Source organism: Callithrix jacchus, chromosome 11 (genome assembly GCF_049354715.1).
Source record: "Callithrix jacchus isolate 240 chromosome 11, calJac240_pri, whole genome shotgun sequence".
In the NCBI taxonomy this organism is placed as follows: Eukaryota; Metazoa; Chordata; class Mammalia; order Primates; family Cebidae; genus Callithrix; species Callithrix jacchus.
The window spans coordinates 15,222,545-15,245,856 of NC_133512.1; the positions used below are offsets into that span (position 1 = coordinate 15,222,545).

The 23,312-nt window shown below is 46.9% G+C and overlaps 1 long non-coding RNA gene across 1 annotated transcript; it reads right to left on the minus strand.

The window, feature by feature from the left end:
- Positions 1–5,018: 5,018 nt before the first annotated feature.
- LOC144578250 (uncharacterized) lies at positions 5,019–7,820 on the minus strand. The gene is made up of 2 exons (XR_013523687.1): positions 7,771–7,820; positions 5,019–6,946 (listed from the first exon to the last, which is right to left on the minus strand). It is a non-coding gene; the product is annotated as an uncharacterized LOC144578250 (long non-coding RNA).
- Positions 7,821–23,312: the final 15,492 nt, after the last annotated feature.

A 23,312-nucleotide genomic window follows, 5' to 3' on the forward strand; every position in this document is an offset into this window, starting at 1 on the left:
GTGATCATAGCCAGCAATCCCAGCTGGGCCTTCAGTTCTTGATTCCAGTAAAGGCAGGGGCTACGGGGTGCCCTGGTGCACAGAGGCTCACTGGCTGCTCAAGGTCTCCTCCCACATCCATCCACATCCTGGCTCAGCGCTGATTGTGACATTCTGGAGGACAAGGCTGGCGCTTCCACAGTGTGTACCTGCCTTCTGGAAGCCAGGCTGCCAAGAACTGGCTCTTAGCCACTGCGTCTTCCAGGTCCTTAGAACTCCAGCCAGAGGGCTGCCTGTAGGGCTTGCTTCTGTGCAGCTGCTCAGAGCAGTGACAGCACCCCTCATCTCCTCCCTGTCCACCCCACAAATGCCTCTTGCTTACCTGGGTCGTGTCCATGCTGGCCTCTGCTCTTGGGGTCTGGAGAGCCAGAGCCACCAAGCACAGACAGGCCAGGCTCAGGGAGCAGCCTGTGGTGGGGCAGCCCACCTGTACTCACCACTTCCTTGTACCTTCCCACCCTGCAGCATCCTCCATGGATGCAGGTTCCCTCCATGCCTCCATCCAGGGGCATCCCCACCCCTCACTGCGACCCTCTCCAGAGCCCTCCACCCTCCTCTCTGCTCCTTCCTCTCCTGCCCTATGCCTGCCCTACCTGACGCCTCAGTCTGCTCCGACTTCGCCCTGCAGGTGCTCACATGGGCACAGCTTGGCCTCCCTCCTGAGGGCCCTGCCCAGGTTAGCCACAGGAAGGCACCTTTGGGCCCACCAGGCGGTGACTGGGTAGTGGGGACAAGGACTACGATGCCCATGGCAGTGGGCATCATGGGTGGGGGAGGGGTGTGGGTTCCTGGACCTTTGCCCTGGTCCTGGGGTGGGCAGGAGAAGGTCAGGAGATCGAGAGCATCCTGGCATCGAGACCAACCAGGGGTTCCTGGTTGACCCTGCACACATCCTCCGGGGTGGTTGCCAGAGGACTGTGCAGGGGAGGCATCCAGCGGCAGCTCAGAGTGCAGGATGGGGGGAGGTGCCACTGAAACAAATGCTCAGGAGCAGCTGGTTATGGCAGAGCTTTCAATATATGTTCCTGTACATCTTTTCAAACATATACAAAGCAACTCACATTTTCGTATACAAGAAAGGCAGACCAACTTCATTAATTTTCCTGCAATATGTGCATAGTATTAAAAAGTACTATAGCCTTCTAGTTTCTCTCCCCAATTAAATATAATAAAAATCTAATAAGTGCACTTTAAGTTAATATCATAGAAAAAATTTCATCGAGAATCCCATCACCCACATGTTACCAAGGGAGAAATTTTACTACCTCTCATTTCAGGCCAGTTCAGGCCAGTGTACATTGTCTCAGAAGGGAGATACTTCTTTCTGATACTGGAGAGTCACCAGAAAACAGGACAGGCCGCTCATCTCGCCCACAGGCTAGGTTCTCCAGATGCCACTAGGTTTGCCAGACGCCAACTCTTGTCAGAGTTATTCCATTTGCCTGTTCGGAAAGGCAGCCTTCCCCCTACATTCCTACCTCCTGGGCTGAAGGCCCGCCTGAGGTCTGGGGCAAGGAGTGAGATTGCACTTGCCCTGTGCTGACAGTGGACGGGAGATAAAGGTTTACGTGGGAAAGTACAGCCCCTCCAGCTTCAGGGATCAGCTGACAGCGCAGGGGGGAAAAGCCCCAGAGGAAGATTAGGGCAGGGCATGCCTGCTCACTCACAGCCTCAGTAAAAGCAGATCCGTTATTACAGGGCCTTTAAAGGGGGAGGATGTGTGTGGGTTGATGGGATCCTCACTGATGTGTGACCTGCTTTTTCTAGTGTTTGCGAGGATGTCTCATTAATCTGCAGGGAAGTGCTGGTTTCAATTCCATGGTTTATTTTCCTGTTTTGTATCCTTTCTGTTATAAACGCAAAGGGTACATTAGGAGCCGTTCCCCATCATCTTGTTTTTTTAAAAAAAACGTGTTTTTTTAAAAAAAACGTGTTTTTTTAAAAAAGGCTGGTTTTTCTCAACACGCCTTTAAAGGTTTTTAAATTGTTTTATATCTGGTCAAGTCGAGATTTTTAAGAACTTCATTTTTAATTTGTAATAAAAGTTTACAACTTGATTTTTTCAAAAAAGTCAAAACACTGCAAGCACCTGTTAATAAAGCTCTTAAATAATTGTGCAAAAAAATTTAGTTGTTAGAGTTTATTTTATTTTTATTTATTTATTTATTTTTGAGACGGAGTTTCGCTCTTGTTACCCAGGCTGGAGTGCAATGGTGCGATCTCGGCTCACTGCAACCTCCGCCTCCTTGGTTCAGGCAATTCTCCTGCCTCAGCCTCCCGAGTAGCTGGGATTACAGGCACGCGCCACCATGCCCAGCTAATTTTTTGTATTTTTAGGAGAGACGGGGTTTCACCATGTTGACCATGGTCTCGATCTGTTGACCTCGTGATCCACCCGCCTCGGCCTCCCAAAGTGTACTTATTTATTTTTTTTAGAGTTTATTTTATTTATGGAGATAATTCAAATCCAGAGCAACACGTACCTAATCACAATTCTGAAAACATTTTAGGAGGAGCAACACATTGGTTTTTCCTTTTTGAGACATGTAAGAAGGTGTTCATTACTGCAGCGCCTTGCTTATGCCTCAAGGCTTGCTTAGTGCTGCCCTCCAAGAATACCGCTCCGTCCCCTTCAGGATGGACAGGGCCCCATGTCCTTCCCCTCGTACATCCTTCATAAAACCTGTCAAGTAATGGTTTACATGGCTCACTCCCTCCCAGATATGAGCAGGAACTCATCTGCTGAGCTCACATCCAGGCACAAAGATAACATTTAAAAAAAATGGGCTGGATGCGTTGGCTCACACCTGTAATTCCAGCACTTTGGGAGGCCAAGGCGGTCAGATCACCTTAGGTCAGATCACCTTAGGTCAAGACCAGCCTGGCCAACATGGTGAAACCTCATCTCTACTAAAAATACAAAAATTAGTCAGTATGGTGGTGCATGCCTGTAATCCCAGCTACTCAGAAGGCCGAGGCACAAGAATTGCTTGAGCCCGGGAGGCGGAGGTTACAGTGAACCGAGATTATACCACTGCACTCCAGCCTGGACGACAGAGCAAGACTCTGTCTCAAAAAAAGAGAAAAGAAAAGAAAGAAAATTTGTGTGTAGTCAGACTTATTAAATTTAGGAGCTGCATAATCATGAAAACTGTATCCCAAGAAAATTAAATGGCTAGCCAATTTGATGAACCATTTCCTGAGCTTGGTCAATTGACTATAAACAGTGGTGCTTTCTCAGCATAAACATTCTAAATGTGGACAGGAAGTGTGCTGTGCAGAACAGACAGATTATTCTTTTAACTACATGCATCTGGAAGGTCCCTCGGTCATTCCATGAATTTGTAGGGAAAAAACCTTCCTGACCAGGAGACCGATTCTTTTTGGCCAAACTGGGAACGATGCCAGCCTATAACATTGTCAGTTAAACACAGCAGAAGATTCAGAGGGAGGCAAATTAAAAGTGACAAGGAGCTATCCATTTTTGCCCTGTATTTTTAACAAAGCTTTTAAGTTACTGTGCTCAACTTAGTTACCAGACAACCTCCAGGGTGCGAGAACACTGACTGGCCTTATCTTCTGGAAAACCACAGGACAACAAAGCTTTAGGTCTGACTGAATAATATGCTTCATACAGGTCTGAAAATAATAAGTATGGCAGGGTGCGGTGGCTCACGCCTGTAATCCTAGCACTTTGGGAGGGCAAGGTGGGTGGATCATAAGGTCAAGAGATCAAGAACATCCTGGCCAACATGGTGAAACCCCGTCTCTACTAAAAAATACAAAAAATTAGCTGGGCGTGGTGGCACGTGCCTGTAGTCCCAACTACTCGGGAGGCTGAGGCAGAATTTCTTGAACCCAGGAGGCGGAGGTTGCATTGAGCCGAGATCGCACCACTGCATTCTAGCCTGGTGACAGAGCGAGATTCCATCTCAAATAATAATAATAATAATAATAAAAAGTATGAACAGAGATTTATTTACAAGAAACGTCTTATAGAGTTATTCATAAAAGCCAAGATTTTTTTTTTTTTTTTTTTTTTTTTTGATGGAGTCTTGCTCTGTCACCAGGCTGGAGTGCAATGGCGTGATCTCGGCTCACTGCAACCTCTGCCTCCCGGGTTCAAGTGTTTCTCCTGCCTCAGCCTCCTGAGTAGCTGGGATTACAGGCACCTGCCACCACACCTGGATAACTTGTATTTTTAGTTGAGATAAGGTTTTACCATGTTGGCCAGGATGGTCTTGACTTCCTGACCTCGTGATCTGCCCACCTCAGCCTCCCAAAGTGCTGGGATTACAGGCATGAGCCATTGCATCTGGCCAAGCCAAGATTTTTAAAACGTGAAAATGAAAGGTTCAACAATAGGAGAATGATCACATCGATGATGACACATTTGTATGTGGGCTGAGACGTAGCTGGTTGACAGAAATGCTCATACATGGTCTCAGTAATATGGACAAATATTCCTCATGAGATATGAAGGGGAAAACATTGTTCATATAGCTCAATTCCAAGTATTTAAAAAATCTCTGCTAAGGCTGAAAACATATGAACTGAATATTAACATTGTTAGAATACAGATGCCAGCATTACAGTAATTACTATTTACTATTCACTTATTTATTTTTATTTTTTCATAGTGACAATGAATTCATTTTTTTTTGAGACTGAGTTTCATTCTTGTTGCCGAGGCTGGAGTGCAATGGTGAAATCTCAGCTCACTGGAACCTTCGCCTCCCAGGTTCAAGCAATTCTCTGCCTCAGCTTCCCAAGTAGCTGGGATTACAGGCATGTGCCACCACACCTGGCTAATTTTTCTATTTTAAGTAGAGACAGGGTTTCTCCATGTTGGTCAGGCTGGTCTCAAACTCCTAACCTCAGGTGATCCGCCCGGCTTGGCCTCCCAAAGTGCTGGGATTATAGGTGTCAGCCACCTCATTGGGCCTTGTTTTTTTTTTTTTGTTTGTTTGTTTTTTGAGATAGAGTCTTGTTCTGTCGCCCAGGCTGGAGTGCAGTGGCACAATGATAGCTCACTGCAGCCTCTGCTTCCTGGGTTCAAGCAATCCCTGCCTTAGCCTCCTGAGTAGCTGGGATTACAGGCACACATCACAATGCCTGGCTAATTTCTGTAATTTTAGTACAGACGGTTTCTCCATGTTGGCCAGGCTGGTCTCGAACTCCTGACCTCAAGTGATCTGCCCACCTCAACCTCCTAAAGTGCTCACAGGTGTGAGCCACTGTGCCCAGCCCACAATGAATCGTTTTATGGTCAGAGAACAGGAGAGTGATAGGCAGCAGAGCTAGCAGTTCTGTTCCAGAGCTAGGCGTGAGGCTGTGTTTGGCTTGTCTTACTTCCAATATGGCATCCTACAGATGCATTCTACAAGATCTATTTCCACTGTGAAGAAACCGACACTTAAGTAACAAATTAGCAGGAGAAGGAAGGAACATTTGAACATGGGGCTTTTCTTCCCATTTCAAGTCTCATTCTTGCCATCATCCCACATGTTTTGCAGAGTCAGGAACTACTAGGGGATGAGTAGCTAACTATGTCTCAGGGTTCATAAAAGTAACAAAGAAGGGTCTCTTAAACTCTTTAGGAAATTGTTTTTCAGGCATATCAGAATTCATAAATGTGATAATGTCCTGCTAAAATGTCAAGCATCTGCTTTTGGTTGAAACTGTATCTAATTTTTTAAATACCAATTGACACCAGCGATTAGATTTGGTGAACTGTGTTGCCTCTGGAGACATAGTTTCCAGAGCCACAGCTCAGGTATCAAAGTTTCCTAAATGAATTTGATCTAGCTGGGGATCAGGCCAAGCATATTACAATAGGGTGGCCATGAGGACAGCAAGGTTGGGGGAAGAAGAAGGCAGAGATGGGCAGGAATATAACTTGGGCCTTACCTTAACTCCCAAAGGCTCCCATCTGATGTTCTGGAGACCCTCCTCATATCTCTGTCTTGCGAGACTGCCCCAAAACACACCTCAAACTCATTTCTTCAGTTTTTAGAAAATTAGCAGATGTTGAGCTGAAATAACCATTAGTGACCATCTGGTCCAAACTTACTCTTTGAAAGTGGAAGAGACTGAGATGCAGGGTAAGAATGGCATTTCTGCTGCTCCTGTTGCCGGCTGTGCAGAAGTCAATGTGTCTTGCATGGACAATAGCAGGAATTATTTTACAAGGGAAGAAACTGAAGCTCAGAGAGGTTTGCTTATTTTCTCAAGATACTCAACATGTTCATTTTTTATGGGACAATGTCTCTGGGTCTCTTCCAACCCCTCTCTGTCGAACTCTGAGCTGGGGGCTAAGCTAACAATGGGACTAAATTCTCTACATAGAAGTGATATTTTAATCCAGGTCTTTTTGGTTTTAGGGTTAATCTCTTTTCATTGCCTTTAAAGGACTACCATAACTGAACAACTTCAACAATGAAATTTAATTCATTTTTAAGGAGTTGAAAGATGTTTCTCTGAGGAATGCATTTATTCACTATCTACTGAAGAACAACTCTGGGTGCTAACAGTATCAAGATGATTGAGAGACAGTTCTTAGATACATGAAGACTGTAGACCTTTATCTCCCTCACTGTACAATCCAACAAATAGACATTCATCCTGTCACTTACTGGTACTTATTAAATCCTCACTCCATAGCAACACTGTGAAGACACAAGACTGTCAGATGAAGACTTCCAAGAAGTTTAGCGGGGGCAAGCACTGGGGCACAAGTTAATGTTGCAATGCAGAGAGATTTTGGTAGGCGGCATGGGGATACTGGGGCCTCTCTGACTAGAGACTGGGCAATGGGAGAGGTCTCAGCAGTCCAGGGCCTTCTCAAGAGACATTATCCAGCAACATGTGAGCCAGTTCTTCCTGCCTCATTTCTCTCTGCATGTTCCTTTAGAGAAAAAAGAGATGGAATCACATCTACAAAAGGGTTGCAACAAACAGGTTAATTCACCAAAAAAGACTTTTCTAGGACTTTTCCCCATCACTTGTGCCAGCTCTGTGTGGGAGACAGACCCATATACGGGGCCAGGCTGCGCAAATCTGATCACTACCTATGGCTCAGGTTCTGCTCTTTGCTGGTCTGAACAGGTGCTAAAAAGGACTGAAAAGTAGAATTTGATAGCACTGGGGAAACTAGGTTTTCCAATTCATTCTTTCATCAGTGCATTCATTCAACACTATGAGCAGTTTCCAAGGGCCAGGCATGGACGGATGCCTGGGGGTACAGATAGAGACGAAAGCAGACCGCGGCCTGGAGAAATGCTTACTCTAATGGGATCAGTGGGAGGCCTGAGAGGCAATGGTGGTCAAGTGCTGCTCTGTTTTTTAAGGAGCCACCTCTGCCTGCTGCTCCTCTCCAGGTCTTCTCCAAAGATCTGCCCACTAAAGGGTGAAAACAACAAAAAGAAAAACAAACTTTCCCACAAAATCAATTTCTTACATCAAATTTAATGAGCACGATTGTATCTTGACTGATGGAAAATAAGTGAGAAAAGTTTTCTACCAGAATTCATTAGCCAAAGCATGTTATGCATGCATGTATATATGTGTGCCCACTTTGTTCCAGACAGGATTAAAAATCACTTACAAAGGAAAATAGGATATCTTTAGTTAGTTGGTTCTCTGGCTTTTCTTAGAAATTGGTGTTCTTCTTTAGAATGTAAAGTGCTGGATTGGCAGCAGAAAGAAACCAGAACAGACCCCTGCTCTTACCTGCTGCAGGGCTTGCACTGGCTGCTAGGCCTGAGGTTCTCCTGCTGAATGAACCCTTTGTACCATCTGTGCATAATTGACTGGGGCCAGGAGGAACTGTGGAAATGCTGCCTCAGCCTGAAGGTCAGTTCTCCATTCCAGCAGAATGTCTCAAACATCACATTACTTTAAGGGCATTCAGTCTCCAACCAGCTCCTACGTGACATTAAGATACAATGAAGGTACAATTCATGATAAAAAAAAAAAATGTTGTTTTTCTTTTCTTGTTCATTTTTTTTTCCATTGGCATAACAAATTTTAGAATGACCTAAACCTTCAAGAATCACACTTTTAAGTCTGTGAAAAATATGAGCCGTTCCTGGAATAGTAAGAGTTCAGTTCATGGCAGCAGCGGTGATTATTATTCAGGCAGTGTGGTTATGAACTCTGCAGTGTTGTAATCAAATATGGTTACTGCAAAGGCAGACCTAGTCCCGCTGCAGTCCTCTGGATTGCTTACTCCAAGGGGGACCGGTTCTTCAGGTTTCCCTATGTGGAGACCGGTGGCCTTGGGCCAGCTTGGCTGAAGGTGGGACATTAATCTCAGCCTTGCCGCACAGCCCTTCCCTGATTGGCCTACAAGGACACAAGCTATGTTGGTCATTCCCAACCATGAGTCCCTTTTTGATGCGTACGGGGGCCAATGGCTGAGGGCCATGACACTTTCTATTGAGCAGGACCTCAGCAGCATATACTGGTTCTATAAAGCTGACTTGCTGGCTCTGTCCTGCGGTGGCCCTACCATGTACCGTGCAAGAAGGCTCACTCGGCTGGGCGTGCTGGCCCATGCCTGTAATCCCAGCACTTTGGGAGGCCGAGGCAGATGGGTCACTGGAGGTCTGAGGTCAGGAGTTTGAGACCAGCCTGGCCAATGTGGTAAAACCCTGTCTCTACTAAAAATACAAAAAAATTAGCTGGGCGCGATGGTGCATGTCTGTAGTCCCACCTACTTGGGAGGCTGAGACAGGAGAATCCTTGAACCCGGGAGGTGGAGATTGCAGTGAGCTGAGATCACGCCATTGCACTCCAGCCTGGGTGACAGAGTGAGACTTTGTCTTAAAAAAAAAAAAATGAAGGCTCACTCAAGGAGGTTGCAGCATTGTGGTGGCAGATGAGCTAACCTAGTTACAGCTGGGGTCAGCTTCCCCTGTTGGGGGTACACAGGCGCTGTAGGATCCCTGGTCCCTCCATGGTGGCAGCCTCACCTAGTCCTTCTTCTCTGTTCCTATAAGGGTTAGAGGTGCCTGAGCATGTCCCCAGCCCTTGGGGACATGATGCAGTCCTCTGGAACAGTATCATCATGTCACCAGTGGAAAAGTATTTCTGACATGCAAATTAACAGACTCTCTAGAGTAAATAGGAAGGCAGTGGCTGAAAAGGGCTTGTAGAGGTGTCTCTGAGGAGGAGTCTGCTCAGGGTCTTCTAAATGCCAGCTCACCAGCCACCCAGGAAGGTGGACGCCTTGATTAGAGTCCTTCAAATGCCAGCCAAATTTCCTAGGGTGTAAAGACTTAGTCGATTAAAGATTAATCTACACGATCAGGTGCGGTGGCTCATCATGCCTGTAATCCCAGTGCTTTGGGAGGCCGAGGCAGCCAGATCACCTGAGGTCAGGAGTTTGAGACCAGCCTGACCAAGATGGAGAAATTCCGTCTCTACTAAAAATACAAAATTAGCCAGGTGCGGTGGCGCACACCTGCAATGCCAGCTACTCGGGAGGTTGAGGCAGGAGAATTACTTGAACCCAGGGGGCAGAAGTTGTGGTGAGCCCAGATTGTGCCATTGCACTCCAGTCTGGGCAACAAGAGCGAAACTCCACCTCAAAAAAAAAAGGATTAATCTACACGCACTTGCCTGCCAGGTTTGATCAGATTCGAGATCCCACACAGTAGTACCCCGCAGACCCAGCAGACACAGCAACCACAACTCCTGCAGACCTGGCTCATTCAATCTCCCTCTCCAACCCCCTGCAAGAACACGCCGGGCTTTCTCAGACTTCCCTGGCCTTGAGCCCTTCTCCATCGTCAAACTCAGATACCCTCTTCAAAGCCCAAGTCAAACATTACCTTGAGGGGAAGGGGCACAGATCTTCCTAATACCTTAGTGTGAGGCAGACCCTCCCCCTCTTTGCTTCCACTGGGCTTTGCACTGCCCTCAGGAGCATTCAGCCCTGGAGTCTGCAGGGCTACTGTGTGTGTGGCCTCACTCCATGGGTTCATGCAGGCATGTAGCCAACCCTCAGCTGAAGCACAGAGCCCATTTTCCCCATAAAGAAAAAGTGAGTCAAATGGATGAATGGATGTTGCAAAGGCCAGGAGTGGGCTGTGGGAACCACGGCTGCCTTTCAGGATCTTTGTGTGAGGAAGAGGACATCTGCGAGTGGGCTCCAGGGACCACTGAACCTGGGGACCAAGGAAGGGGCAGGGGTGGCAGAGAAGTGAGAGCAGCCCTGGCTCTGCCCAGTTCTGCAAGAGGGAGGCTCCAAGCTCTGTCTGAATGGTAGCAAGGAAAGGGCTGGACTGAGCCAACGGGGATCAGCCTTCTGTCTCCCTTTCACTGTGCAGGTTTTGAGTGCCTAACGTACACCAGCAACCGCCCAGGCCCTTGGGGTGCAGCAGTAGGAGGTGCTACTGGAGCCAGAAGGATTCTGACGGGTCCCCCCCAGGCCACGTAGTACCTGCGGCTAGGTCCATTCAACTAAACCTGACGAGTGTCTTCTAAGTCTGTTTGTCTCTAGGCATAGCAGATGCTCAATAAATACTTGCTTAATGAATAAAAGTCTATTGAAAATAATAATAGTAGCCAACATCATTATTGAGTGCTTCTCTGTGTCAGGCGTTGTTCTAAACTTCAGATGAGCTCAATCTTCATCACAGCTCTCATGAGGAATGCGGTAGCATCCCAACTTGACCGTGAGAAAACGGAGGCTTGGAAAGCTGGAGGAATGCAGCAAAGGTTACGTAGTGACTACCTGATAAGGAGTGTGGGAGTGAATTCCAAACCCAGCCTGCTTTAGCCCTGGCTTGGGTCTGCCCCCAGACCACTGAAGGTGGAGAAAAGGGCACACAGTCTGTTTTCCGAGGCTTTCCCAGCAGGTGCCACAGGCTGGGTGGCCAAACTCTCAGAAATTCATTTCCTCGCTTTCCTGGAGGCAGCAAGGCAGAGACCAAGGTGTCGGCAGGTTTGGGTTCTCCTGAAGCCTCTCTCGTTGGTTGGTAGATGGGTGTCTTCTCCCTCTTCCCTAGGGGTTTGTGTTTGAGCCTGTGCCCCAGTCTCCTCTTGTTATAAGGACACCAATCATTGAATTAAGGCCCACCGTAATGCCTCATTTTATTTACCTTAATTACCTGTGTAAAGGCCCTATCTCAGAAAAAGACCACATCTTGAGATCCTGGTTAAGACTTCAGTCTTGGAATTTTGGGGACCGCAATTCAGCTCATGACACTGACACAGCCTTGGGCTGTACAGGAGGTTTTCCCAAATGAGGCAGCAGGAACAGGTCGAAAACCCATCATTCATCAAGGAAAACCAGCTCATGTGACTAGGCACCGTCTTGTCTGCTGTCCTTCAGCATGAGTGCACAGCTGTTTTGCTGTTTTCTCGGGAACCAGCTGTGGAATGCTGTGCTTCCCTTTTCTTTCTTTTCAAGGACCTTGGTGCCCACCTGGCCTCCTGGAGGACACCTGTGTGCAGAGAGTGCCAGAGCAGGAAGAATGAAAATGGGCAAGAACAAGGGTGGCATTTCTCTTATGGAAAGGGCTCGCTGAGTTAGGCTTCATGTGGCATTGTGTTCTTTTGAATGTCCCTTAAGGCATGCATGAAGTGTGTGCACATCACACAGCCTAGAGGAGCCAGAGAGTGACTCAGCCTGCTGCCCAACACCCACTGCGAGTTGTTCCTGTGGCTGCCTCTAGCTGAAACTTGTTTTTCATTTTCCTTCACTTAAAATGGATTTGTTGGCCAGTGGCTTGCACTCGTCATCTCAGCACTTCAGAAGGCCAATGGGGGAGGACTGCTTGAGCCCAGGAGTTTGAGACCAGCCTGGGCAACGTAGTGAGACACTGTCTCTACAAATATATAAAACGATTAGCTGGCCGTGGTGGTGCATGCCTGTGGTCCCGGCTACTAGGAGGCTGAGGCAGGAAGATGGCTTAAGCCTGGGAAGTTGAGGTTGCAGTGAGTCATGATCTCGCCACTGTACTCCATCCTGGGCAACAAAGTCAGACCTTTCCTCAAAAAAAAAAAAAAAAAAAAAGTTGTAACATGTATGTATCCCCAAACAATAAATTGCTTAGTCAGGCCTATGTGGAACGTTCTAGAAATGCTGTCACACTGTATGTTGACTTCTGAGCCTTGCTTTTTTCCTTCAAGTTTCTGATCCCTTCCCAAGACTCTCCCAGGCTAAAGGGTCCATCATGCTCTGTAAAACCTGTGCTCGAAGCTTCTCCCCTGAGGCTCTGTACAGAGGTCTGGGTGATACTGAAGTGATACGAGTTCCCAGGAAAGGTCCTTTATGAAAAATGGAAAGCATATGCCATCAAAGTGAACTGCTTAGTAGATTTATTCCATCCTTTAGAGTCTGGAGAGCTTCACTGCAATGATTTCTGCTGTCCTTTCAACTCCAGTGTCTGAAAGCATCTCTTATATTTGCTTCCAATGCCCATATTAAGACGGTGTCTCAGGGAAGGTGGTCACACTCTCATTTGCATATTGTCCATGGACATTTTTAATGGATTGAGTTGAGTATTTGTAACAGAGACTGTCTGGTTCATGAAGTATAAAATATTTACCACCTGCCTTTCACGGAAAGTTTGCGGACTCCTAATTGGATGCTATTTCTCATTTCTTATCCATAAAACCCTTAACTTGCATATATTTTAGCCTATAACACTCTCAATACTTTTCTTTTCTGTCTTTCCCCGCAGAAACAGGTTGGGTATTTTTAATATGTAAAAACAAGGCTGGGGGTGGTGGCTTACACCTGTAATACCAGAACTTTGGGAGGCCGAGGAAGGCAGATTGCCTGAGGTCAGGAGTTTGAGACTACCCTGGCCAACATGGTGAAACCCCCATCTCTACTAAAAATACAAAAAAAAAAAAAAAAAATAGCTGGGCCTATAATCCCAGCTACTCTGGAGGTAGAGGCAGGGGTATCATTTGAACCTGGGAGGTGGAGGTTACAGTGAGCCAAGATTGTACCACTGCACTCCAGCTTGGGCGACAGAGCAAGACTCCGCCTCAAAACAAAAACAAAACAAACAAAACAAACATGTAAAAACGGGGAGGGCCCCAGTGCAGACGAGAGTGCCAGTTTGCAGAGCAGGTGCAGCCGAGGTGGGCACTGAGCGGGAGTCACAGCTGGGTCCAGACGCCTTCCCTCCTCTCAGATGACACCTGCAGCCAGGCTCTGCTGACCTTGAACCTCAAGCCTTGTGCTTCCACTTTCGCATTCATTTGTTTCTTAGCCTAAACTTGACACTTCCTCTTAGCAATATGCAAATTTGAGGCTGTCACAGCAGAGCATCTGGAAAGTCGCAGCAGCAGTCCCTGGACGGTAATGGTGGGATTGTGTGGGACTTTACGTGGTTTAATTTCCTTGAGTATATTTTTGAGTGTTCCAAACAGGCTTGCTTTGCCTAGGAATGAGGAAAATCCAGTGTGTTGCCCAGCAACCCAGGCTTCACACCTCTAAGTGCCCTCTCTTCTACAAAATGGGCTAACATGAGCACTCTTCTCACCAGGCTTGCTAAGGGCTTAGCTTACAGACATTACTGAGCACCTTCTGTGTACCAGAGGTTGGGGCACAGGAGGAATCAGATGTGTACCCTGCCCTTTAGGGTCGAGTGCAGAAGAGAGGTTTCCATGGGCAACTACAATTCAAATGGGCATGCATGGTGGTGGAGTGAGGGGAGGGCTCTGGGGGGCTACGAAGGGGTAGATAGGCCTTGTAAGTATCAGAACACATGGACAGGCACGGAACATTGAGCCATAGCATTTGGGAAGACACAGAGTCCAGGGAGCACATGGCCTGGGGGTCAGGGAGAGAACAAAGGGACAGTACTTGGTCCCTTAGGGTCTTGTGCATCAAGCTCAGCCGCTGAGATCTGTGGATTGCAGGTTTGGCTGCACTTTATTTATTTATTTATTTGAGATGGAATCTTGCTCTGTCACCCAGGCTGTAGTGCAGTGGCATGATCTCGGCTCATGGCATCCTCCACTGCCCAGGTTCAAGCGATTCCCCTGCCTCAGCCTCCTGAGTGTGAGCCACCATACCCAGCTAATTTTTAAAAAATATTTTTTGTATTTTTAGTAGAGACAGGGTTTTACCATGTTGGCCAAGATGGTCTCGATCTCCTGATCTCGTGATCTGCCTGCCTTGGCCTCCCAAAGTGCTGGGATTACAGGTGTGAGCCACTGTGCCTGGCCCTGTTTTTATTTATTTATTTATTTATTTATTTATTTATTTATTTATATTAATTAATTTATTTATTTTGAGATGGAGTCTTACTCTGTCACCCAGGCTGGAGTGCAGTGGTGCCATGTCTGCTCACTACAACCTCTGTATCCTGGGTTCAAGCAGTTCACTTGCCTCAGCCTCCCAAGTAACTGGGATTACAGGCACCTGTCACCACACCTGGCTTTTTTTTTTTTTTTTTTTTTTTGTAATTTTATTAGAGACGCGGTTTCACTGGGTTGGCCTGGCTGATTTTGAACTCCTGACCTCAAGTGATCCACGCACCTCAGCCTCCCAAAGTGCTGGGATTACAGTTGTGAGCCACCGCACCAGACCTGGCTGTTCTTTAGAGTCCCCTGCAGGGTTGGTCCTGAGCCCAGTGCTCAGATTCATCAAACCACACTGTTAGAGCAAGACCAGACTGGATGGTATGGGTTTTCTTTTTTCGGAGACAGAGTTTTGCTCTTGTTGCCCAGGCTAGAGTGCAATGGCACGATCTCAGCTCACCACAACCTCCGCCACCTGCGTTCAAGCAATTTTCCTGCCTCAGCCTCCCGAGTAGCTAGGATTACAGGCATGCACCACCATGCCCAGCTAATTTTTGTATATTTAGTGGAGATGGGGTTTCTCCATGTTGGTCAGTCTGGTCTCAAACTCCCAACCTCAAGTGATCCGCCCGCCTAAGCCTTCCAAATTGCTGGGATTACAAGTGCGAGCCACCACGCCTGGCCTGGGAATTTTTTTGTTAATGTTCTCGAGTCTCCAAAAGCTCTGGTTATAGACAAGGCTGAATTACCTGCTATTTGGGGAGCTTGGTGTAATAAAACGAAAGCTAAAAAGATTCATGTTGATAAAAAAAAAATCTCAGAGGGGCTGCCCCACATTCCAGCCATGTTTGAGGGAGCCAGGGTCTCCGCAGCCTCACGGGCGTGTGGTGCGGTCCTTGTTTTTCATGTCAGCCATGCTGATCGGTGAGCGGCAGTATCTCCTGTGGTCTGAGCTTGCACTTCCCTAAAGGCCCCAGTGATGTCTTTTCATTTGCTTATTTGGCACCTGTGTGTCCTGTTTGGTGAGATGCATCTTCATGCCTTTTGGCCACGCTGTGAGTTCCTTTTCCTTGCCTCTCACAGTGATATTTGGAAAACAAATGAGCAGTTACCAGGGGTTAGGGCTGGGAGGGAGGAGAGGTGTATACTGCTGAAGAGGTAGCAGGAGGGAGAGCCATGTGGCCGTGGGACAGTTGTGTGCCTGGGCTGCAATGGTTACACAGATCTTCATGTGTGAGAAGATGACACAGCCTACACACACACATTGAAGCAGCGCCCATTTTCTAGCTTTGACATCGTGCTATAGTTACGGAAGACTGGGGGAACTGGGTGAGGCATGCGTGGGCACTCTCTGTGCTATCTTTGCAAGTTCCTCGGGATCTACAATCATCTCCAGATAAAAAAGTTAAAAAGAAAAGTCAGTATGGCTCAGTCTGAGCGGAGAAGGTTCATAAACCTCTAATCGCTCTTTTACCTTTTCCTCCCAATTGATTAGTTGTTTGTTCTCACACAGCCAGATCCCATCGTTTAGCATTTAGGTTCTGACTATGTTCCTTGAAGAAAATACGCACTCATCATGTGGGGAAACAAAGGTGACATTTCACCTAAGGAATGTGAAGATGGAGATCAAAGTTTTCTCCCAGTCAGGTAACTGAGAAAGGCAGGAGGCCAGGGAAGCCGCCGCCCCAGCCCCGTGGGCCACATCTGCGCTGAGTGACAATCTGCGTCTTAATGAGAAGCAATAAAGACTAATTATCCCCAGAGTTTGACAGGTCTTTCTCAACACTTCTGCATAAAAAAGCAAGGCCACCCAGCTGGTCTCTGGGTTGCAGCCTGCAAGAATCCCATGGTGGTGTTTAAACAAACGAGAAAGAACACATCAAAGGGGCATCTGACAAAGGCCCAGGAGAAACCAAAGGGACCTGGTGGCCCGTGTCCCCAGCTAGAAAGACAGATTGAAGAGTGGCCATTGCAAAGGGCAGGCATGAAGGGGATAATGTGTGGCCATATGGAATAAAAGGAACCTCATCTCATCGGCCATCCATCACTCCAACAGGAACAGGTGGGTGATGGACAAAGGCTGTAGATACAGGTGCGTTTCTACCACCTCAAACTAGCCCCAGGAAAAGCACGGTAGGAATGAAATTAGGCATTGCACCATTTATCTAATTTACATTTAGCGCCTTAAGAGCCTGTGGATGAACAGGTTTATGCCATCTGTTCACTCTGTTTTCAGCGGATTGCTGCAGAACTAGCCTCTGATGTTATGGGGCCTGCACACAGTGGCTCCTGCAGTCTTAGGGCCTGGTCTGAGGAGGGGCCTGGAGAACGTGGGAGGATGAAAAATGGAACAACCAGGGCTGGGCATGTTGGCTCATGCCTGTAATCCCAGCACTTTGGGAAGCCAAGGCAGGTGGATCACGAGGTCAGCAGATCGAGACAGTCCCGGCTAACATGGTTAAATCCCATCTCTACTAAAAATACAAAACATTAGCCAGGCATGGTGGCACCTGCCTGTAATCCCAGCTACTGGGCAGGCTGAGGCAGGAGAATTGCTTGAACCAGGGAGGTGGAGGTTCCAGTGAGCTGAGATCGTTCCACTGCACTCCAGCCTGGGCGACAGAGTGAGACTCCACCTCAAAAAAAGAAAAAGATAAAGAAGGAAAAGATAAAGAAAAATGGAGTAACCAAGGCTCAGAGGGTCTAAAATGCTGGATGAAGGCAACTTCCCAGGGGAGGCCTGGATTCCCATCCCGGTGCACCTACCACTGACCTTCATAGAGATTCTTGGGGATCTCCTGGGGCCTGCTGTATGCTGGGCCCTGGAGGTATGGCCAGGAACAGGATCCACTTGGCTCTGCCTCATGAGCTCACATTCTAGAAGTGGGAGATGGAGGTAATGAGTCTGTGCGGATGGGGTCAAAGGCCTCTCTGAAGATGTGGACTTTCCTAACACTCACACTGGCCAGATGGCAAGGCATTCTGGGGGTCTGGGCTGGGAGGACATACAAAGCCCTTACAGTGCCAGAGAGCTTGGTCCCTCCCAGGCTGGACAAAAGCTCATGTGGTTGGGGCAAGCAGGAGGAGAAAGAGGCAGAACCCGGCTCTGAGCAGTAGGAGGGTGCTCCACCTCACTGAGCTAGGGCCTATAGGGCACGGTGAGGAGCTGGGTCTTAGTTAGAACTCAGAGGGAAGCTGCTAGAGGATTTTAGGCAGGGGAACCATAGGATATTATCAGCTCTGCAAATAGAGAGCTCAGGTGTTTTGTGGAGAAGGGATTCTGGAGGGGCAGATGTGGAGGAAGAGAGGCCAGATAGAAAAGCAATCAGAGTAGAGCAGAAAACATACCTGCGTTCACATGCTCATGCACACACACACACACACACATGCACACATACACACACACACATACTCTCACAATGCTCTCACATGCACACATGCACATATACTCTCACAATGCTCTCACACACACACATGCACACATACACTCACACACACATGCACACTCTCACAATGCTGTCATACAATCACGCACATGCACACATACTCTCACAATGCTCTCACACACATATTCTCACGCACACAATGCTTTCACACACATGCACACATACAGTGCTCTCACACACATACACACAATGCTCTCACACATACATGCACACATACAATGCTCTCAACACACACACACGCACACATACACTCACAATGCTCTCACACACACATGCACACATACCCACACACATGCACACTCTCACAATGCTGTCAATCACGCACATGCACACATCCTCTCACAATGCTCTCACACGCCCCACAGACACACACTGTCTTACAGACTCACGCACTCACATGCATTCTCATGTACTCACACACACACACACACAACTTTTATACATATCAGCATACACTGTCAGACAAACATACACACTCAAGCACATCCCAGTGGTGATTGATCAGGGCAATCACTGTGCACAGTGTGAAACAAGACAGAAATGGCACCTTTAAGGGTTTGTGAGCTAAAAGCTCTGCCACAGGATGAGGTCTTTATACTCCATAAGTGTGAAAAGGCAGGACTAGAGAGAATAGAATAGAGCAGAGCAGAGAAAAGCAGAATAGAATAGAATAGAAGATAGAGATAGAATGGGGATGGAGACAATAGAATAGAATAGAAGATAGAGATAGAATGGAGATGGAGACAATAGAATAGAATAGAATAGAAGATAGAGATAGAATGGAGATGGAGACAATAGAATAGAATAGAAGATAGAGATAGAATGGAGATGGAGACAATAGAATAGAATAGAATGACAAGAGAATGCACAACCTTTCAGTGCAATTCCTTTTTTTTTTTAAATTTTGAGACAGATCTTGCTCTGTTGCTCAGGTTGGAGGGCAGAGGCGCAATAAAGGCTCACTGCAGCCTTGACTTCCAGGTTCAAGCAATCCTCTAGCTTCAGCCCACCAAAGGGCTGGGACCACAGGTGTGTGCCACCACACTGGGCTAATTACTTTTTGTTTTGTTTTGATGCAGAGTCTCATTGTCTTGTCCAGGCTCGAGTGCAGTGGTGGGATCTCAGTTTACTGCAACCTCTGCCTCCTGGACTCAAGCAATTCTCCTGTCTCGGCCTTCCACGTAGCTGGGATTACAGGTGGGCACCACCACTTTCAGCTAATTTTTGTATTTTTAGTAAAGATAGGGTTTCACCATGTTGGCCAGGCTGGTCTCGAACTCCTGACCTCAGGTGATCCGCCCACCTTGGCCTCCCAAAGTGTTGGGATTACAGGAGTGAGCCACTGTGCCTGGCTGGACTAATTATTTTGAATTTTAGTAGAGAATAGATCTCACTATGTTGCCCAAGCTGGTATCAAACACCTGAGCTCAAGCAATTCCCCTGCCTTGGCCTCGCAAAGTGCTGAGATTACAGGTATGAGCCACCATACTTGGCCTCAGTGCAATTCTTTTTTTTTTTTTTGAGACAGAGTCTTGCTCTATTGTCTAGGCTGGAGTGCAGGGGCGTGATCTCAGCTCACTGCAACGTCTGCCTACCGGGTTCAAGTGATTCTCCTGCCTTAGCCTCCCGAGTATCTGGGACTACAGGCACCCACCACCACGCCTGGATAATTTTTGTATTTTTAGTAGAGACGGGGTTCCACCATATTAGCCAGGCTGGTCTTGAACTCCTGACCTTGTGATCTGCCTGCCTCAGCCTCCCAAAGTGCTGTGATTACAGGCGTAAGCCAGTGCACCTGGCCACCTCAGTGCAATTCTGAAACGACATTGAAAATCGATAGCTTAGTATGATGTTTTTCTAGGTATACCGGGAATGTTGAATTGACTTAATTTATTGCATAGGAGGGAGCATGTTACCAGAAGAAAAGGCATCCTAAACCCCAATGTTTTAAGTCATCTGATGTTTCCAAGTTCACTGAGAAGTTCAAACCCTGTCGTTCTTTACCATTTGAGGGAAATCTGATACAGATCTAAATACTGATGTCTTTCATGTCTACTGTCAACAAGTAAGGGAGCACAGAAGAGTAAAAAATCCTCAGTTTCCCAAATCTTGCTCTTGAGTGAGTTCAAATCTTGCCTTGCTGAGTCTCAGTGTGCCTGTGTATTGAATGGGTGAAACAACAGTTATTTCTCCTTCTCACAGGACTGAAGAAATTAGGCATTGGCTATGTAACCCGCGGGTGAAATGCCTGATTCCAGATGCTGGACAAACATTCATTTCCATTCTACAGAATACATATGTATTGGATGTGTTTTCTGTGCTAGGTATGGTGCTTGGTGCTTAGGAAAAAACACTGGAGAGACAGATGTGGTCTGTGCTTGTGAGAGTTGCATGTGTCAACTTGACTGGGCTAAGGGACACCCAGATAACTGGTAAAACATTATTTCTGGTGTGTCTGTGAGAGTATTTGTAGAAAAGTTTAGCATTTGAGTTTGTAGATGGAGTGAAGTAGGTCCACCCCTAACAACGTGGGTGAACGTCATCGAACCCACTGAGGACCCAGATGGAACAATAAGGCAGAGGAAGGGTGAATCCCCTTTCTTATCCTGAGCTGCGACATCCATCTTCTGCCCTTGGATGCCAGCTCCCCCTAGTTCTCAGATCTCTGGACTTGGGCTGAACTACAGCACTTGCTTTCCTGGGCCTCTAGCTTGCAGAAGGGAGACCGTGAGACTTTGTCCTCCATAATCATAAGAGACATTTCTCATAATAAACTTTTGTGTGTATATATGAAAATAATATATATTAGGATACATGTCATATTAAGAGATACATATATATGTGTGTGTGTATATGTATATGTATCTCCTAACATGACATATTAGGATTTATGGGAGGATATTAGGATGTATGTCATGTTAGGAGAGATATATGTACACACACATACATGTATCTCTTAATATGACATATATCCTAATCTATATATATTATTTATATATAATATGACATATATAATATGTATCTACATCCACACATGCACACACATCCCTATTGGCTCAGTTTCTCTAGAGAACGCTGGCTGGTACCCCCAATATTACCCTCATGGAATTGATAGCATTTAAATGAACAGTAAAAAATTCCACTATGCTTTAACCTATTTCCTACCTCTTAATTACTCTTTAAATTCTCTGGTTGGTGCCCTTCCTCCTTTCAGGCCCAGTATAAGGGTTGGGCACCATGTCTCTTCAAAACTCCCCTCTACACTCTCCTTCAATGCACGTGACACTCCTCTGTATTGTGGAGTTTTGTCATGTTGGTTACCTGAAGATGTAATAGCTCTACAGTTACCTGCGATGGTTTGGAAATGGGTTTATTCATCCCCACCATCAGTGTGGTGGCTTCGGGAGATGGGGCTAGTGGGAGGTGTTTGGGCCATGGGGATGGATCCTTCCTGAATGTTTTGGTACTGTTCTTGCAATAATGAGTTCTCACTGTGATGAACCTGGATAATTTCCCACAGAATGAATTAGTTCCTGTTAAATAGCCAGGATGCTTCCGTATTTTGTTTCTTCAGGTGTGTCTTCTTGCCCTTTGACCTTCATCATGCATGCTATGAGGCAGCACAAAAGCTCTCATCAGAAGCCAGGGATATGCTCTCGAACTTCTCAGTCTGCAGAACTGTGAGCTAAACAAACATCTTTTCTTTACACCTTACCCAATCTCAGGTATTCTGTTATAGCAACACAAAATAGACTAAGGTGGAAAATTGGTACTGAGCAGTGGGGAGTTGTTATAAAAGTATCCAGTGGAAGCCACTGAGGAACTGGGAAATGGCACAGGTTGAAAGCGTTTGGAGGAGCAGGCTAGAAAAGCACTGCATTGCCCTGAAGGGGGCATTAAGGTTAATTCTGGCGAGAACCCAAAGAAGACAAAGAGATTAGGGAAAGTTTGGAATTTCTTGGAGACTAGTTAAGTTATTGTGACCAAAATGCTTATAGAAACATAGACAGTATAAGGTCTCAGATGGAAATTAGAAGTATTTATTTAGAAATTGGAACAAATGTCACCCTTGTTATACCCTACCAAAGATTTGTATTATGTCCTAAGGCTTTATGGAAGGTTGAACTTAGAGGGATGACCTAAAATAATCTGGCGGATGAAATTTCCAGAGAGCAAATCACTCAAGAAGTGGTGTGTTTACTTTTAACAGCTTATGCTCTGTTATGGCACCAAAAGAATGACCTGAAGGCAGAATTTACAACTAAAAGGGAAGCAAAGAAATTAGGAAAATTTCCAGCCTGGCCATGTGGCAGAGAATGAAAGGGCATTTTCAGGAGAGGAATTCAAGTGTTCAGCAGAGCAATCACTTGCTGAAGAGATTCCTGGGGATGAGAAGGGAGCCAGGTGCTAAGAGTCAGAACAATGGAAAAAAGGCTGGAGAGGCATTTTGGAGATCCCTGAGGCCTGAGAGGGCAGATGGTTTGCGGGGATGGGCCTGGGACCCTGATGCCCTGCATAGCCTCAGAAAGCTGTTTCCTGCATCCAGGCTGGAGCAGCGGTGGCACAATTGGCTGAGATATTGAAGTTTTGTCATTGTCTGGGGTAATACCTGAGGTTTGTTGTCCCATTGCCATGGAAAACTAGGACACGGACACCCCAGAGTGAGGTTAAGTGCAGAAGTTTAATAGGTGAAAGAAAGAGAAGAGCTCTGTGTGCAAAGGTGTGCCATTTGCATAGCACGGGAACAGCTGGGGAAAGAGCTCCTGAGAGCCCAAGTTATAAGCCTTGGAGGCTTCCATATGATGTCCAGTCCGCAGGCACCTAGAAGGCGAGAGCTGTAGAGGCTTGGCAGCTTCCCTTTTGATTTCAGAGGATGTTTCTGAAAACCTAGGGTCCAGGGCAGAAATCTGCTGCAGGGGCAGAGCCACCACAGAGTCCCTACTGGGGCAATGCCTAGTGGAACTACGGGGCCAGGGTCACTGCTGAAAACCTGGAATGGGAAAGCCACCAGCAGCATGAAACCTCAGCCTGGAATAGCTGTCAGCACCAAATTCCAACCCATGAGATCAGCCTCATAGCGGTGCCCAACAAAGCTATGGAAGCAGGGCTAAGACACTCACTGAATGCTTCCTTACTAGGTGCTGACTTCTGGAGCAACTGACATCTACTCCTTTTCTAATTCTGACAAGGGGTGCCAGTTAGAATTCTGATGCATAAAAAAACCCTTTAGCTGGGCGCGGTGGCTCACGCCTATAATCCCAGCACTTTGGGAGGCCGAGGCAAGTGGATCACGAGGTCAAGAAATCGAGACCATCCTGGTCAACATGGTGAAACCTCGTCTCTACTAAAAATACAAAAAAAAAAATTAGCTGGGCATGGTGGCGTGTGCCTGTAGTCCCAGCTACTTGGGAGGCTGAGGCAGGAGAACTGCTTGAACCCAGGAGGCGGAGGTTGCGGTGAGCCGAGATCGCGCCATTGCTCTCCAGCCTTGGTTACAAGAGCGAAACTCCGTCTCAAAAAAAAAAAAAAGAACCCTTTAGTTGGGCACCGTGACTC